The following is a 19,487-nucleotide window of genomic DNA, read 5'->3' on the forward strand; positions in this document are numbered from 1 at the left end:
AGGGTTGTAACACCCTAGGTGTTTGTCACCAGTTAAGTAATGGGTTTGAGCTCAAACATGGCATGTTAAGTGGTGATGAAGGTGTCAAGATCAAATATACAAGAGTGAGCTCCAACTTAAACTTGGACAACACACCCTACTTCCATGTGGACCCTTGTTAAGATTATGCAAGAGTAATGTTAAACATGCTTATTTCATGTAAATTACCAGTGGAAAAGTTTCATGAAGTTTGGAATCAAGAAGTCACATGAAATGATAAGTTATAATCTTTCTTGGATTGCTTTATTAAGTGAATGGAATTATAGATCATCAACTAAACCTTGCTACCTTGCTCAAATGACTCTAATTAAACTCTACAACAAAAGTCATGAAGGGTTCGTGTCGAGCAAAGGTCAAGAAAATGCCTCAATCGGTCAAAAACTCTAATTTAAGCTTTACCATGATACTATTTTGACCTATGTTGACCAATTGCTTACATTGCTTGCATGGAGTTGCATCTTAAATAAAAGTTGAAGTTTGAGTGGTGTAGAACAAACTTTATTTTTGGACCAAGAGCCAGATTAGCTTGGAACTAAGTCAAAGAGAGGCTTGAAGATGGAATCAACTGTTGTCTTAGGCTCTCAGAAAAATATTCTAAGTCCTCGATTGACATCAGCAAGTTGACATGTTTGTGAATTTTTATCTTCCAAATTCATGTGGTAGCTCAATTGGATTCCTTAAGATGAGTTGAAGTACTTTTCATAGTGGAAACAATAAATCAAGTCTCATCAAATTTGGAGTTTATTTGCATCTTCACAAATAGTTTCCAAAACAGCAAAAGTTACTTTGTCACTTAACTGACATTGACATGTCGGCATTCCGCGTTCTCCAAATTTTGTTAAGCAACTTGTTTTGGTACCAAAATAAAAGTTGGAGTATACATGGTGGAGAAGAGCATATAAAAAGTTGGACTAAGTTTGACTCCGTTTTGGTCCTCAATCTTGGGTTTATTTAACCGCTGTCAACACACTGACACTGTCACTTTGGGGCTTAATTAGCCACTAACCTGCAGCCCTAATGGCTAGTTACCCTTAACGAAATTTGGAGAGGACTTAGAGAGCAACAACTTTGGTACATGTACACAGGTTAAATCCAAGTGGAATATGCCTAAAACAGGATCCAAAGCAGGCCGGTGTGCGTACACCAGGTGTCCGATGACTTGCCTTCGTGGCGACCATGCACCGGCCGTGCCCCCACCATTGCTGCCACATGCCCTGTGCCCCAGCACCAATGGGGAGATGCCCGAGCACTCTCTTCTCACTCGCCCTCACTCCGTACTCCTAGGCGCTCGCTCTCGCCTCTTGCTCGCCCACCCTTGCCTCTACCAAGCGCATAGAGCGCGCATAGCCATGGCCGCCACCAAGCTCAGCTCTGCATCCATCGCATCCCATTGCAGCAGCCCCTTCAGCACTGCCACCGAGTATGCCTCTAGCTCCACGACCGCCTCCCCAAACCCTAGGCAAAGCCGAGTCCCACCGTGCGCTGCCGTCTGCCGTCACCATCGTTCTGGATGCCTGGCCACCTGCTGCCGTGGTCCTACCGCTACCGGCTACAGCTGGCCGAGCGAGGGCCTAGCACGGCCATAGCTGGTCATGGCCGAGCCAGGCTGGCTCCTCCCCACCGCTGCCGGCTCTCGCTGGCCAAGCTCGGTCGGCCCAAGCAGTCGCTATTCCATTGCTGTAATGTTGAGAAGAGCGAAGGACTGCGGGCATGAATTTGAAGAAGTTGGAGGCCCAAAGTGCGAAGCCATGACTTAGAGGAATAGTATCGAGAGGGCCCGGTTCGCTGGCATTTAATTAATGTTTTCTGCATAGACCCCAGTGCAAAAGCGTTTTCCTTTTCTTTTTCATGATATGCATATAATCAGCTGAACTTTGGAAAATTGTAGCAAACTGTAGAAAAATCCAAAAATAGCAAATGAGAACTTTTTGGAATCCTTGTGAAATTATCTATGCATTAGACCTATAATATGGCATGATTTATTTTAAAGTTTTTTCTGTAAAATTCAATTTATGCAGTTGGGTTCTTAATACAAGTTATGTCTTGTCTTTTTCATAACTGCAGTTGTGTTGCTCAAATAAATGTGAAATTTTTATGGAGTGCTACTCAGGTGATGGTTGTTGTATGGTAAAAATTTCTGGAGTTTAGACTTGATAGTTTAAGATCTATAAAAATAACAAATGCCCTATGTTGCTTTGCTCCTATTCTGAATATGACTGCATGTTTGTATTAATTGGCTTAGTTAAGTTATGAATCATGACTTTATGACAATACATGAGTTGTAGTACTTTTCTTAGGATTTTCAAAAAGCTAAATAGCATAATTTTGGTCAAGTAAATTTTTAGTTATTGTTTCTTAAATTTATGTGGTTGTTTCTTCCCAAACCCAGACAGGGTTGCCTTGTTGGTATTGTGGGGCCTTTTTAATAGAAGAATTAGCTCTAGGTGTTTATAACAAAGTTGTTTAAAATTTTCTAATATTTCTAAAAAGTCTAGAACCACAATTATTGGACATGTGCAACTCTAGTTATAGCTATTTAAAGTTGCATGTCAGATTCTGTCCATGTTTTGGACAGAGATGCATTCATTGGATTCATTGACCTTGTTAACTATAGAATGATCTTAATATGAGAATAAGAAAGTAGTTGGTAACTTCATAAGATTTTCAAAAATTTGTGATTCATGTTTGTTGGAGGTCTAGAACTCCAGTTATGCTTCTCTGAAGTTCCTATCAGTTTTCTGTACCACTGCTGTTTGGGCTGCATGTGTAGTTTTGCTTGTGCAATTATTTTTGTGGTGTAAATAATGTTTTCTGTGGTTGTAGTGAATACCGAAGTTGTAGCTAATTTCGTAATCTTGCTTGTGTTCAAATTTCATGACCATAGGTCTGATAGTTTAGGAGTTATAAAATTGACAAATGATCTATCATGTTTGGTTTATGCTCTGTACAGATTTAAAGGATTTCATTGTTTGACCTAGTTAAGTATAAAATCATGTCTTAGTGATAATATAAGAGTTATATTGCTTTCCTTAAGATTTCGAAATTATACTAGATCACCCCTTTTGGTGTTGTAGAGCTCCAGTTATAAGCTTGTGAAGTTGCATAGCAGAATCTATCCAAGTTTGGACAGAGGTGCACAATTGTGCTTGATTGACCTTGTTAATTACGGAATCACCTTGTGATGATAATAAACATGTTTTGTATAATTTAATAAGCTTTCTAGAAAGTTAATGTTCATGCTTGTTTGATGTCTGTAACTCCAGTTATGCATTTTTGAAATTACTACTACTTTTCTATCCTAGTTCTGTGCAGATCTGAAACATTGGCATGTTTGACCTAGTTAGCTTTCGAATAAGCTTTTGGTGATAATAACTATGTTGTAGGCAATTTCATTATCTTTCCATAAAGTCTAGGATCACATTCTTTGGATGTCTGGATCTCTAGTTATGGTAAAACAAGTGACTGTTGTGCTGCTGCCCAGATTTCTATACATGTGCTAGGTGGTTGCTTTAGCTTGCTCTTGTTTTGGCTAAACCTGTTGGTTAGTTCTTGATTGATGCATGTGTGCAATATCTGAACTCAAGTTCTCTTGTGTTCCATGCCTAATATGCTTGCTATCCCTCTATAATAGGTTGTGTGATGTTTAATTAAATAACTCTAGGTGCCTAAGTCTTGCATGATCTTATATTTGCCTTGAATGCTATTATGTGATGCATCTCATATTACCATTCTTCATATTCATGTACTTGCATCTTGCATCTCATCTAGGTATGCTAGATGAACCATATGAAGGACGTGATGTTGGAGCCGAACCCAAAGACGGTGTATGGTGGACCTATTCCGAAGATGGAAGGACTAGACAAGTGCTAGCATGGGAGATGCTCGCCAAGTGAGTGTCATCTAACAAACACTGACCTAGTGTTGGATCCTAGGCAAGCCTCAGAGCATTCTAAGCCTCCTATATTTTTATAAATATCACTTGAGTTCTTTATGTTTGATGCATTAGGTTATAAGAGTTGATTGGAACCACTTGATGCATAGAACTACCTTTTCCAGAAATATACCTTGAACCCTATGTAGGTCTAGGATCGAATGTATGCTTAGCGATGCTTAGATCGGTAGAAGTCAGGTGATTTCCTATCACCTACGAGATATAGGTGGATACCAAAGCATGGTTGGCTATATTTGCTATCGTGGAAATAACCATGTGTTGATGAATAAAAAGGAGACCAGGCGATATATCGATAGAGAAGCAACAAGGCATGGAGGTCTTGGGTGTGGATCTATCCCCGTCTGTGTTGGTTAAAGACTGATGCGTTGTACGTCCTCATGTCTTGTTGAATGCATTCCTATCACTTAGTTGGCCAGATAACTCATTCCGACCATGAAGCCGTGTAGCTCAACTCAGGCTGGAAGCCAGGAAGTGAAAGTGCGCACTCTGGCGGTAGTAAGGATGTGTAGGGAGCCATTGGCGTAAGTCCAAAGGAGAGATTGACCTCCTGCAGAGTGGATTCCTTGAGAGTGCGGCGCTGCTCGGACCTGTGAATTTGTTCCTAAGTTGTACCAAAGTTGACCCGAGGCAACCACTGATCAGGTTGATTGGGTGTGTGTTAGGAATAATTCCCCAGCTAGGTAGGAATCGATTCGAATCGTTGTCTCTCCCGGATAGTGAGAACTTGACTCAACAGCGACAACATAGAGTAACTTAATGGAAACTTGATGGTTATGATGATGATACTCACATTATTACAACGGCTATGGTTACTATTGCCTGTTACTACATGATATTCCACATGTTTGGCACAGGTTAGTTGCTAATCTAGAGATGAATAGCTATAATTAACTTGGTTACCAAATTGTAAAATGTATAGCTCAACTATTGGCTTTTATGAAAATTTTTGTCAAGCTAGCTCCACCTATAAAGCCCTGCATACTCTTTGGTGTCACTTTATTTCTGGTTTATGATGGGTAAGTCTAGCTAAGTACATTCTAGTACTCATGTTTTGTCCCACCATGTTGCAGGTGAAGTGCTTGGCCTGCTGAAGATGGTGGCTAACCGCCGGTGGGCTCGGTGACTCTATATTTACTTCTCATCTATATGCTTTTATTAGAGGATGTCATTTATGCTAGCAATGTATTTGGAACTTATATTAATGTAATCATTTGAAAGCTATGTTGTTTTCACTAATTGGTTTTGAAACCCAAACTTGTACTATTATTTGTGAATCTATTTGTAATATTATTTCTGCTACAACTCTGTGTATATGATGTGTATTTGCTTAATCCCTCAATGTTGGTTATGATGTTGATTTACCGAGGTCCTTCGTGACACTCGGTGGACTATCGTGTTTATATAAGTGAAAGTATGCGCGTGTCAACATGTTAGCAGGGACAACCGTACTTGATCTTGTATAAATTGGGTGGTTCTATCACAGTAGGTGTGGTTTACTCAGCATGCAGAGTGGATCTGAGCTGTTTGGACTCTAGGGCATTACACTAAGCATCGGTAGTACCGACCCCTATAGGGAAGCTATGAAATTTGAGATAAAGAGCTCCAAATTCATATATGAGTTTTACCCCACTTTCAAAGATGTAGATGAAGATGATGTGGTACTCCCTTGCCCTTGTACCACCTCCAGTTCATAGATCGGGGCCTCTAGTTTGTAGATCGGAACCAAACTCTATAAATTTTCATCAAACAAGTATAGAGAAATACAAAGTAATAACACAAGAGAGACAAGGTGTCGGGCCTTCAATTTGAGAGTCCTAGTGCTCTTGTATTTGCACCAGAATCATGCACAAATACGCATAGAAATAATAGAATTGGCACATAGATTTAATATAAAATACCGAGCTTTATTGATAATCAAAATATGGTCTTACAATAGTCATGGTTCAAATGGCATAGCCATAGGCATTACATAACTAGCGAGGTTCTACTACCGTGAAGCTGCAATTTATTACAACAGGGCGGTAGATACTACAACAAAAACTACAACATAGAGATACTCTAATCCACAGCAAAGCTTGAGTGCGGTCGAAACCCTATGTCCTAGTGACTCCTTCCAGCAAATCCATAAATCTTCATATGGCTCCTAGTCCTCGTGGTCTGCCTCCTCATCGTTGTTGTAGTCCTCTTCAGGGTCGATATCTATGAGTCATCAATAGATGAGTACATAAAGTACTCAGCAAGCTCTAACCTTGGGGTATGGTGGAGTGGATGGTGGAGGCTTTTTTGGGGAGGTGGATTAAAATGGTGGAGGTGGTAAGGGGATGGTAATATAGTGCAAATAATGTTTGGGCCCTAGAAGAGCATTACCCTTCTTGCCAGTTCCTGGGTTAGTATCACAAGTTATTTAAATAATCACATTAGCATAGTTCCATTTCACTATTTACACCAAAATTTGGGAAGAAGAACGTGGGAATTCGAAGCTTCCAAGATTATGTCATCAAGGAATCGATTGCATAAGGGTCAAGATCAGCCGATTTAGATGCGGCACCGAAATCGACTCTCTTCGAATGATGTCAGTGGATGACGACAATGAGCTACAGTTGGCGTCGGGAAATACACGTTAGACTCTACAAAAAGGGAAAGATTAGGGTCCAAGTTATCTTAAGTTAGGAATGTTTTCTTCTATACCAAAGATTGTAATGAATCATACTTGAGAAAGATTCATGCATAGGCTCTGGGTATAAATATCAGACCCGAGTTATTGTAAAAGGACATCAAATTAATCAATACAAGTTACTTTTTTGGCTTTATGTCAACCCTTTGGAGTAGGAGTAGTATAGATCTCGGTGAGTTCTTCAACAAGCAGGGCTACATCAGTCTGGCTGACCTCTGTCTTGTCTATAAGTACTGTCATGGCTTATACTTCTATTTGTACAGCTGCATCGATTAAGTTCGACCTCCACTACGAACTCTAGTTTAAACTAGTTATCAACACTTATCTAGTTCAAGTACGGCTGCATCGGTTAAGTTTGACCTCCACTGCTTAAATTAGATTAAGGTCAAGTTATCGGCTCTACCTAAGAGTGGCATCCTTTGGGTAGATTCATTGTTACTGATCTTGCTGATGTTCTTATTGTCATTAATTTTCAGCAACATCAACCTACCCTGTCGAGATCGATCTAGATCGGCCTTACATCCTTTTAGTCTGACGTTTGTTTTCTTTTAATATGATGTTTCTTACTTTGAGCGGCGGGTTATGTTTCATTAGTTGTTCTATTTCAATCTTGATCATGCATTGTATGTGGTTAAGGCATGTCCGATCTTGAGGAGGTTTGCTGGCTGGTTAAATCTGGTCTATAGTTCGTTGTTATGGGTGCAACGATCTGGTCGATCCCCACTGATGGCACTTTAGATCAGAGAATGCTAGTTGGTAGATTTGTTCTCAATCAGGCGTGACCTTAATTGTTTGCTATGCCCGCATCGGCTAAATAGCCAATTGCCTATGCTTTAATGCCTACAGTGTGTCACCATGATTCTATTAAATGTGGATAGATCTGTTTACTTTAAAGGTTTGATTTGTTGTCTTTATCATGACTGCCATCGATCTGGTCGAACCCCACTATTAGGGATAATAGGTTAGGTCTGATGAGTTCATAGGTTTGTCCATGTTAAATAGTCGATTGTTCACATGCTGTAATTCCTTTTCACCTGAATCGGCTATTTTAGCCAATTTGCTTGAGCGTTCACACATATAGCATGTCTTTCAGAAAGCCTATCAATGTATAGATGGTTTTATGGATTCTTCGGTTTTGGTTTGTTATTATCATCATAGCTGCCATTGATCTGATTGAACCTCACTGTTGATGGTAACAGATTAGATTCAAAGCATTTGTAGATCCATTTGTACTAAACAGTCGATTTGTTGGCACGTTATATCCCTTCTCGTTAGATTCATCGGCTCAATGCTTTACACTGGTGTTGACACAAAATGTGACGCACTGTGCCTCACACACAGCAAGCCGAAAAGCGTAGCTTCAATTGGGTTCCTGGGTGTTTCGTTATCCGGAAGCGTGCCAGTCAGTTTGACCTGAAAACTAACAAGGGATAAAACAATTAAATGTCAAACCGGAACATGTCGGGTAATACCAGACAGTTCCACATATATGGCCCTGAAGCCACTTACAACGACATACAGCTATAGAGAGCTGTCTGCCAATGAGTTCATAAACCGTTTCGGCTAATCGTGAGATGAATGCACGTGGAAACCTGTGCGCCGAATACACATGCATGGGAAGATATATTTGAACAAGTGGAATTAATTATGAGTTAACGCATAACCAAACTCGGCAATCCAGCCGAATTGGGGTCCATGAAGAAGGAACGTGCAAATAAACATGATTAAACTAATCCAAAACCTGCATCTGCCGCACGACACCTGGTTTTGTTAAAGCTTAAACATGATTAACATGCATGAACCCGCGACATGTGACAACCTAGATTAAAATAATTCGGCCATTATGAGCACCCTATCTATTTGCAAAGGCAATATAAAAGGCGATGATCTTTGAAGCACGAATAAAACCACGAGAGAGAGAGAAGGCCGAACAATATCAATCTAGATTGGGCAGAAGTGTGTTACAAGTATATAAAAGGTTTAAAACATGCAACACTAGATAACTTAATGAATCTATTTAGATTTGCCATATCTAATATAGAGCCGATAACTATCTCGCTTTCACTAAGCATATTGAGCAAACGCCTGCCGCACGGTATTTACTCATAAACAAAGCATAAGCAAAGACTTCTTGATTGTCAAGCAAAGATCCGCCGCACGACCATTGAAAACAAACAAGACTACTTGCACCATGTTTAAATCCACCGCATGATACTAAACATGATAACAAGGTTGTCGGAACTTACGGAGGTCGACGGGTCGATGACTCCTCTCGAAGAACTCGACGACACGACAAAAGGACTCGAAAGTTGGCACGGGGCCGGTTGTATTGATTTGGTTGTGAACCTTTATTACAATGGTCGAGGGTCAATATTTATACCCTAGACAAAACACGAGTCCTAGAGGACTACGATTTACAAAGGAACCTTTAAATAAACTTGGAAACTCATGATTCCTTACCCTAAACTTTTAGAGTCCTTTACTATTACAACTTTCACCTTTTCGATCGGCCTTGCCTGCCATCTTCTTTTTTTTCCGAATGGAGTTACCGCCTTCTAGAGTAACCGACCGCACAAGCATTTAGCCGACCGCTTGTTTCGTTTGCCGAACACCCTTCTTCCCGCATATGGGTCTACCTGTCATCTTCCAGAATCGACCAAAATCCAGTGTTAACACATGCCCCCTCAATTTCGGGATAAAAGTTGTTTTATTCTGAAATTGACCACAAGCTCTTTCATCCTCCTAGGTCATCACCATTCAAAACCGCAGCCTCTGCCCCAAAATTCAAGCTTTCAGCGCAACTTCGGACCTCCTTCAAATCTTCAATGGCGACCCAGGATGAAATCCTAGAGGTAAACTTTACTTACATTCGGCAACCTTCATTTTATTCTCCCGCTCCTCTTTTGATTTACTCCCCTCTGATTTCACTCATCTTCTAAAGGAATACAAGAGCCAGATTTTGATCCCCTATGCTGCCAACCCCGACTCCTATTTCCTCGGCCCAATGGGAAATCCTGACCCTTCTGAAATTATTGAGAAGGAAACCTAAAGAATTCCTTTCAAGTCTGGGATTACCTCGCCAAACCGATGGCCAAACACGTTCAAGAATTGGCCATTTCCCCCAATCACCGGATGGCGTAACTGGTACAGGAGAATGCTGGAGAAAAGAAGCAGCCACTGGGAAAGTCAGGACATCAGTCATTGTCTGGAGTTATCTTTAGCAGAGACACCCAGGAATGATTCCCTTTTGATAGCAGCTTCTCATTTTTGGTCTGACGCTATCAATGCCTTTATCTTTGGTCATGGTATTATGACCATCACTCTAGCTGACGTATTCATGATGACTGGCTTGAATGTGTCATTGCCAGTATATCCCTACAAGTACAAGAGCAAAAGTAATCAAAGGGCCGTCAGCTCTGGATGTGGATAGGTCAAACATATTCAGAACTACATGAATGCATCAGGCGCCATTTCTGACAAAGAGTTGAAAGCCTTCATGAATATGTGGCTATGCAGATTCATCTTCTGTGGAAAATCCAATGAACCAACCCTAAATCACATGGTAATGGCTGAAGACTCAGCTGCAGGCACTCAGATCCCACTAGGCAAATATCTCTTAGGGCCTGCTTATCATATGATGCATCAGATCACCCTTTAGATGCGCCAAGGTGGAGAAATTTCTTGTGTGAATGGTCCCTGGTGGCTAATTCAAATGTAGCTCCAGCTATATATGCATCAGATAACCCCTATGAGCCTCTTCAACCTAAGTTTTCCCTCAGTTAACTATGCTGAAGGCAGCACAGCAAAGGTTAAGGCTTGCCAGACTTATGGGGAAGCAGCATCATCCATAAGCATTGATATAGACATTGGTCATTTCTTCAAGCTATTTTTCAAAGGATTCGGCAATGTGCTCTGGTTTCCTTACAGAGAAAATGAAGATCTGACTTTGCCCTGCAAGTTTAGCTATGAAATTGGTTGTTCAGGCCAAGAATCCACAGAGATTTTCAACTCCTTTATCAAACCTTGTACTTTGCCAGCTGAATTTCATCATGGGAGATTAGTACAATCCACCTATGAATTCTATTATCCAAACATGGTGGCCAGACAATTAGGATGTGGCCAACTACCTCCAAAATTCCTCTTCTCAACAATCATAAAGTCAAGGGAAGTAATAACAGAAGGAATGGAAGCCAAGAAGGTCTTTGAATTAGGATGGGAATTGCCAATATACGAACCATCTCCATTTGGGCTAATAGATGTTGCTTATCCCTTCTTTGTTTCTTGGTGGCAAGAATGGCATGCTCACATCTTCAATATATCAGTTCATTCTTTATGCAAAAACTTGCAACCCGATTTTGCTTCTGACAGTGAGGTAATTTCATTATACCCATCATTTCTTGTTCTTGAATCCACTTCTCATTTTAACATCTGGTCATGCACAGGATCTCGAGTTTACTCCTCCAGCCAAAGCAATCCAGTACTATTCGGCTGGTCCCAAGCCTGCTCTGGGGTTTGATGCTCCAAACTTAAAGGAATTCATGAAAACTTCTGCAACTTTGGATTCAGCACCTCTAAAGGCACTCATGAGAACTCCTGCTACTTCAGCTACTGCATCTTCAAGAGGAAAAAGCAAAAGGAAAACACCTGAAAGTTTTCTCTTACCCAAAAAACCAAGGACCAAGAAAGCCAAATTATCCCTTAAGGCATGAATCTTTTGTTTTCTTATCAGGTCAACCATCTCACTTAGCAGTAAGCCTGACTACCTCTATATTCATTACTTCATTGCAGCCACAAGTCGAAATTCCCACACTGGGCAATACCTCAGCGCCTGCAGAACCAACCCCTGAAGTTTCTACTGAAGATGAAGAAATTCATGATAGCGAAATTTCAGAGACTCATGAAGCTGAAGGTTCAAAGGCTCATAAACCTGATGAGACTATAGGTAACATTGTTCAACCAATTCTCCTTTTCTTTCCTTTTAATAACATCTATTCTCTTACGCTCATTATCATTTACTTCACTGAAAATAGATGAAATCTTAGATGAACTGGCAAGGGAAACCTCTCCTGATCAAGCTCCAAACCTGTCCCCTCTGAATCTTCAGCCAAGTTCCCCAGCAAGCCAGGGTATAACCCATCCCGATGATCAACCAGCTCAGCAGGTAATTCCTTGTTTTACACTATATTTTAGCAAAATTACCCAGTCGGCTAACACCTTCTTTCTTTTCTTTTCTTTAGAAGAACATCACTAAACCGATCACCAGTTACTCCTTCTCTATTGAGGACTACATCATTGTGAAAGGTGAAGAAATTACTTCCCATCAAACCTTATTGCTGGAAAATCAGGCCCGGCTAAAAGAGGTGATCATTCTGCTAAACAAGGATACCATCAGTCTAGTTCAGGATGCAGACCAGATAAAAGACCTCCTTGAACTCATTGATCAAGATATCCCCTCTGCTCTCAAGGCCCCCCTAGAATCTGCAGCCCATCTTGATGACCATTTTGCTATGGTGAGAAGGGCAACCAAAAATATATCTTCGAGGACCGCTCTGCAGAAGGATAGATCTCTGAAAAAGCTGGAGATTAAAGATCTTCACTCTCATATCCAGACTACGAGAAATTCCTTGGCAACCTTGGAGCCTAAACTAAAAACCATGGAGGATGAAAAAAGCAGACTAGAAGCTCAACTAGCCGAACTGAATGCCAAAATTCAGTCTCACAGGGCCCATATAACTAACTTGCCGAAGAACATAGAAGCAGCTTCACTAAAGATAGCTTCGACCATCAAAGAAGATCAGCAGATCAAAACTAAGTTATCCAGCATCCAGAGTTCTGAAGATGAAGATCAAAAAGTGCTAGATAACGTTAGCCGAATCAGGACTGAGGCCATAGAGGCAATCAATCATCTTCTGAACCAGTAGACATTGGGTTTGTAATAAACTTAAGTGTGATATCTTCTTTCCCTTGATTAACCAGCTTTATGTTTACTTATTTTTATTCATTCGAAAGCAATCGGCCCCTTTCCCTTAAATTACTCAATTAGAATGTAGCCGATTGTCTCCATTCTTCCGATAGCCGAACGAATCCAATTCAAATATTGTGAGGGTATAACCGAACAATGTCGGCTCCAACAAACCAGGGAGATATTCAAGCGACGTTCGACTTAACCCATGCCTGGCCCAGCCCAGTAACGGCCTAGCCGAAAAGCCGAAAGGGAAAAAACCTACTTCGCCGTTCGGGATTCTCGCCCCACAACCCCGTGGAATTCGCCACGATCCTTCGCTTCGGCTTATAAATAGACCCTTCCGTTAGCCTTCATCGCTATCTTCGCCTTAGCGTTCTCACATCCGTCTCCTCCACTTCCTCCGTTCGATTCATTCCAGAAGAAAACCCTAACCTCCATCAAAGCAAATGACGAACAGTGGCAACCGTGGCAAGCGTCCTGCCGATGGAGAGGCTGAAGGAAGCAGAGCATCGCGCTGCCGGTGTCGTGGGTATGATTCGGCTCTTTGCCCCCTTTGCAATTTCCTTGTTCATCTCTTAATTTCGATTTTTCCTTCCTCATTCATCAGGATAAGGGTCATCAGCTCCAGCCAATACCATCTCCTTCCTCCGGTGACGGTAGCTCAACCGAGAACTCCATCATCCGGCTCCTCTGGGTCTTCCAGCTCTTCAAGCTCTTACCATTCCAATCCTTGGGGTTCGGCAGAACCAGCAGATGCACACCATCCATACTCTCACGAGGAGGCGCTCAAGTTTCGCCAGGAGAGAGACGAAGCCCGGGAGGAGCTAGGCGATGTCTCCAAGAAGTTCGGCATCGATCAAGCCGAACGGGAGGACCAGCGGAAGCAATTCTGCGACGCCATCACCGGTTTGATATCCTCATTTAGTTTTATCATCCTGGCTTCCTTTGCTTGTCGACCCATTTCTTCTTTTCTGCCCAGCTCTTTCCACTTGCGACTGTCAAAAAAATGCTGAAAACAACCCAGTTTTGGATAAACATTCTTGTGCTAGAAGCGATGCAAACTGCATCGGCTATTTTGTGCTAAAGGCGATATGAACGATATCGGCTATTCTCAGTCTTGTATCTGATTTTTAGGCTAAAGGTGATATGAACAATATCGGCTATTCTCAGTCTTGTATCCGATCTTTAGGCTAAAGGCGATTTTCTCTTTGTCGGTTTTTCTGATTTACATTCATGAACCAACCTCAACACTGGGATAGTATTTCTTAAGAAATCTTCCATTAATAGCTCTGGTAAACTCCTCTCCAAATAAAGTCTTTAATATGTATGCATTGCCAGGTACACATTCTACAATTCAGAAAGGACCTTCCCAATTTGGAGACCATTTGCCGAACGTTCTATCCTTTGTTCCAACTGGCAATATAGTTTTCCAAACCAAATCTCCTTCTGCAAATTGCTTCAGCCTAACCCTTTTGTTATAATACTTGGCAACGCGCATTTTATTTTTCTCAATATTTTCTAATGCCTTGAGACGAATCAAATGTAAATCTTCCAATTCATCCATCATCAGATTCTTATAGTCTTCTTCTGCCAATTCTTTCTGTAACACAACTCGCCTTGAATCTGACCGTAATTCCCATGGTAGTACGGCATGATGCCCATAAACCAGTTCATAGGGAGACGTTTGAGTGGATCCATGACAAGCCATTCGGTAAGCCCATAGTGCTTCACTAAGAACCAAGTGCCATCTCCTTGGTTTTTCATCAATCTTCTTCTGAATAATTTTAATCATAATCTTATTTGATGCTTCTGCCTGTCCATTAGCTTGTGCATAATAAGGAGAAGAATTATACAACTTAATCCCCATATCCTTAGCAAAATCACAGAATTCTGAAGAAGTAAACTGAGTTCCTTGATCAGTTGTTACAGTTTGAGGAATCCCGAATCTGTGAATTATATGTTCCTTAACAAAACTGATCATATTCTCTGACGTTACCTTCTTCAACGGGATAGCTTCAACCCACTTGGTGAAATAATCCATGGCCAAGAGTACAAACTTGTGTCCTTTATTAGAAGGAGGATTGATCTGACCAATTAAATCTATACCCCATCCTCTGAACGGCCAAGGCTTGATTATAGGATTCATAGCAGACGCTGGAACTTTTTGAATATTGCTGAATTTTTGACAATTGTGACACCCTTTGTAATATTCAAAACAATCTTCCAACATAGTTGGCCAAAAATAACCAGTTCTCCTAATTATCCACTTCATCCGATAAGCTGACTGATGTGCACCACACAATCCCTCGTGCACCTCATACATCACTTTCTTAGCCTCTTCTTGACTTAAACATTTGAGCAATACTCCATCGATGGACTTGTAATATAACTGATCATCAAGAAACACAAATTTGAGAGCTTTGTATCTGAGTTTTCGGGAAACCTTTTGAGATGGATTTTTCAGATAATTGGTAACTTCGCATCTCCAATCACCATCTACCGGATCAGTATTTAAAACATCTTCCTCCATAGCAAAAACTTCCTGACTCTCTCGATATCCAGAAGCAGCTTGAGCTAACTTATTTGCTTCTTCATTGTACTCTCTAGGGATATGATGCAAAGTCACCATTAGAAAATTCTTCAAAAGTTCTCTGCACTTTTCATAATATTCTCTTAACACATTGTTCTTGCATTCATACTGATCATTCAGTTGATTAATCACCAACTCAGAATCCCCAAAGATTTCAACAGCAACGGCCTTTACTTCTATAAGAAGCTGAAGCCCTCTAAGCAATGCTTCATACTCTGCCTGGTTGTTAGTAACATGAAATTCAATAGGAACTGCATACTCAAAAGCTTTTCCTTATGGGGAAATCAAAAGAATACCAGCACCACCACCTTTGCTACAAGATGATCCATCGAAGAACAAGGCCCAAGGCACAATGCTTATTGCCTCAATAGAAAGATCCCGATGTTGGGTAATAAAATCGGCAATAATTTGACCCTTTACCGCCTTTGCCGATTCATATCTTAAATTAAATTCCGACAACGCTAAAATCCATTTGCCAATTCTTCCATTCAAAATCGGCATTGATAGCATATGTTTGATTACATCAAAACTAGAAACCACCACGCATTCGGAATTCAACAAATAGTGCCGAGATTTGGTACATGAGTAATATACACATAAGCAAAGTTTTTCTACAGCCGAATACCTTGTTTCCGGGTCTAACAGCTTTCGGCTAAGATAAGCTATGACTCTTTCTTTTTCTTCAAACTCTTGCGTAAGGGCCGATCCTATCGTTAGGCTATCGGCCGCCACATACAACTTAAAAGGCTTGTCAAGTTGTGGAGGTACCAGCACAGGTGGTGCCTTCATATATTGCTTGATCTCATCGAAAGCCTTTTGTTGTATGTCACCCCATACAAATTTTTGATCCTTCTTGAGCTTTAATAAAGGAGAAAAGGGTAAAACTCTCTCTGATAGATTGGATACGAATCTTCTTACAAAGTTGATTTTGCCTAACAATGATTGTAATTCTGTGAGATTAGTTGGCGGCACAACTTTGTCTATTGCTTCCATGCTCTTTTTCCCAACTTCAATTCCTCCTTTATGAACTAAAAATCCCAAAAACTCACCAGCTGAAACTCCAAAGGCACATTTGTTTGGATTCATCTTCAAGCCATGCTTTCTTGTGCACTCCAGAGTCTTTCTTAAATCGGCTAAATGTCTTTCATGATCTCTAGATTTGACTACTACATCATCGATGTAAATTTCAACAATCTTGCCGATCAGCTCGTGAAAAATATAATTCATAGCTCTTTGATAAGTTGCACCAGCATTCTTTAACCCAAACGTCATGACTATCCATTCGAACAAACCAATATGACCAGGACATCTGAAAGCTGTTTTCGAAATATCTTCTATTGCCATAAAAATTTGGTTATAGCCAGCATTACCATCCATAAAACTAATGACTTCATAACCTGCTGCTGCATCTACCAGCAAATCGGCAACTGGCATTGGGTAACCATCCATGGGAGTAGCCTTATTAAGATTTCTAAAATCTATGCAAACTCTCATTTTTCCATTTTTCTTGTATACCGGTACTATATTTGAAATCCACTCTGCATACTTGCATGGCCGAATGAAGTTTGCTTCTATTAACCTTTCAACCTCCTTCTTCACATCGGCCAATACTTCCTCTTTGTATATCTTCCTTGGAGGTTGTTTATAAGGACGAAATCCAGGTTTAATGGGTAATCGATGCTCAACAATGGAACGATCCAATCCAGGCATTTCCGTGTAATCCCAAGCAAAACAATCTTTAAACTCTTTCAACAAATCTATCAACTTTGATTTATATTCTGGGTCTAACTTTGCACTAATATACATCGGCCTTGGCTTAGATCCATCACCAACATTAATTTCTTCCAATTTATCAGCTGACATAAAACCACGTCCCAACTTTCCTTTGTTGCCATCGATGGGATTTCCCATTAAAAATTGCTATGAGAGCCGACTGCTTGGATCGGCTGTTGTCCTTCGCTGAAAACATTTACAGGACCTTCTTTCCACACTTTTCCAGAGAAACAATCGATGCCCTCATACTCCCAATAGGTAGATTCTGTGGCAGCAACACTCACCGAATTATCAGCATGTACAACTTCAACATCATCTCCAATCCATTGAATGAGAATTTGATGCATAGTTGAAGGAATGCAACAATTAGCATGGATCCAATCTCTGCCCAAGTGATGAGTACAGGCCCGATCTTCCGAGAGGTAGCCGGTAAGTTCGATTTGTGGAGATCTCGACGTTGGCGATCCGACTTCAAATCAGACACGATTCGAACCCTGCAACCGTTACACCACCGCTCCGTTGGTTATCAACCAAGCACAACTTGATTGACCTCGCCAAGAAGGCTTTTCCTGCAAGCGAATCGAAGAGCACAAGCAAGAAGGTAAAACACGCAATCTGAAATTGCAAATATGAATGACGCGAATATCAATAGAGGGTTCAAGAACTCGGTTCCAAAGGACTAATCGACACAGTGGAGGAGATCAAGAACAGGGGCCCTGGATCACTGTAAAAGGATTTGTCACCACAGTTACAATGAACGATTCAGTTTCTCGAGGGAAAACTAAACTCTAAACAAAACCCAATTGTATAGCAGCGGCGGCGGCTGTGTTTATAGTCTAAGACTTGACCTAGGGTTGGGGACGGCCAGGGGTTGGGCGCCCACAACTTGGGCTTAAGGCCCGACACGATACATGGCCAAGTTGGCCCAAATAGGTGACACAGCACCTTGCCGTGGTCACACAGAATGATCCACGGACCTTCTGGAGCTGGGACCAGATCCAAAACGACGGCATCGTCGTCCCCTTTCCAACGCATCCAAGAACGGCCCGTTTCGATGTCGTATGAGGAAGTTATGACCGAAACAGTAACGACGTGTCTGCTGAATCCGAGGACGACGTGGCAGCTGAGTTGGAAACGAATTGCAACTTGGGGAAGACCATGGCGTCGGTGTGTCCACCGTGGCGATGTCCTCATCATCCTCCCCTTCTCGAATTGGAGTCGTCCTCGACTCCATCTTGGCGATGTCCTCATTATCCCCTCCTTGTAGAATTGGAGTCGTCCTCGACTCCATCCCATCATCAGCGAACTCCTGCAAAAGGTTAGTGACAGCAGGCAATGCACCAGACATACAAGGTTGACAAAACATAGTATAACATGGTGCATCAGGATTATCACATAACTCAGCAGTAGCAGGAGTTGTAGCAAGAAAAGCACCTCCTTTTAACTTAATCCCATTATTTTTAGCAATGTCTGTTGGAGGTTTATTTTTTATCTCATTAGCATGTTTAATAATATCCGTAGGAGACAAAGGCAGCAATGTAATTTTCTTGTCCTTATGTATGATAGTGTATGTATTAGTTCTACCATGGTGTAAAGCATCATTATCAAATTCCCATGGGCGACCTAACAAAATGGAACAAGCTTGCATAGGGACAACATCAAAATCAGCAGTATCATGATAAGAGCCTGTGAAAAAGCTAATGCGTGCTGATTTAGTTACCTTAGTCTTACCACTATTATTGAACCATTGAAGTTTATATGGATACGAATGTTGTCGTGTGGTCAAGCCAAGCTTGTCAACCAAATCTGAACTCACCAAGTTGTTGCAACTCCCGCTATCAATGATAGTGAGAACACGACAACCCTGCACAATGAGATACATGTGGAACAAATTGTGGCGTTGGATCTTCATCTCTTCTTCATGACCCACACGTGTACTCAACACACGCTGCACAAGAAGGCTAGGGTAGTCCGCGGCAGCAGCCACAGAGTCAATGGTGATGGCCTCCTTGTCATGATCGCCCTCGATGGGATCTGCATCAATGTTAGCAGCAAGAGCTAAATCATCTTCAACATCACTAGCACTTACATATCCATCCTCGGTAGCAATGAAAGCGCGACGACTGGGGCATTCCTTCATGACATGTCCCATGCCTTTGCATCGGTGGCAAATGATTTTAGAGCTAGACGAGGAGGAGCTAGTAGAAGCACCCGGAGTGCCACCTTTCTTCAGCTGTGGAAACTGCACATTAGACAATTTACTTACCCCGGAAGAAAATGGAGGTGTAGATGGCTGTGGTGCAACAGGAAGCTTGGGCGTCTCCGGCTCGGAACGCTGCTGAAAATTCCTCCCATTGTTAGACCTGAAAGGCTGGTGTTGTTTGCGTCCCTGTACTTCTCGTTCGGCCTTAATAGCAAGATGATACAATTGGGAAAAATTGCGCCATTCTTTATAATCAAGTATGTTCTGTATATCATGGTTTAAACCACCAAA

The sequence above is a fragment of the Miscanthus floridulus genome, chromosome 7 (assembly GCF_019320115.1).
Source record: "Miscanthus floridulus cultivar M001 chromosome 7, ASM1932011v1, whole genome shotgun sequence".
In the NCBI taxonomy this organism is placed as follows: domain Eukaryota; kingdom Viridiplantae; phylum Streptophyta; class Magnoliopsida; order Poales; family Poaceae; genus Miscanthus; species Miscanthus floridulus.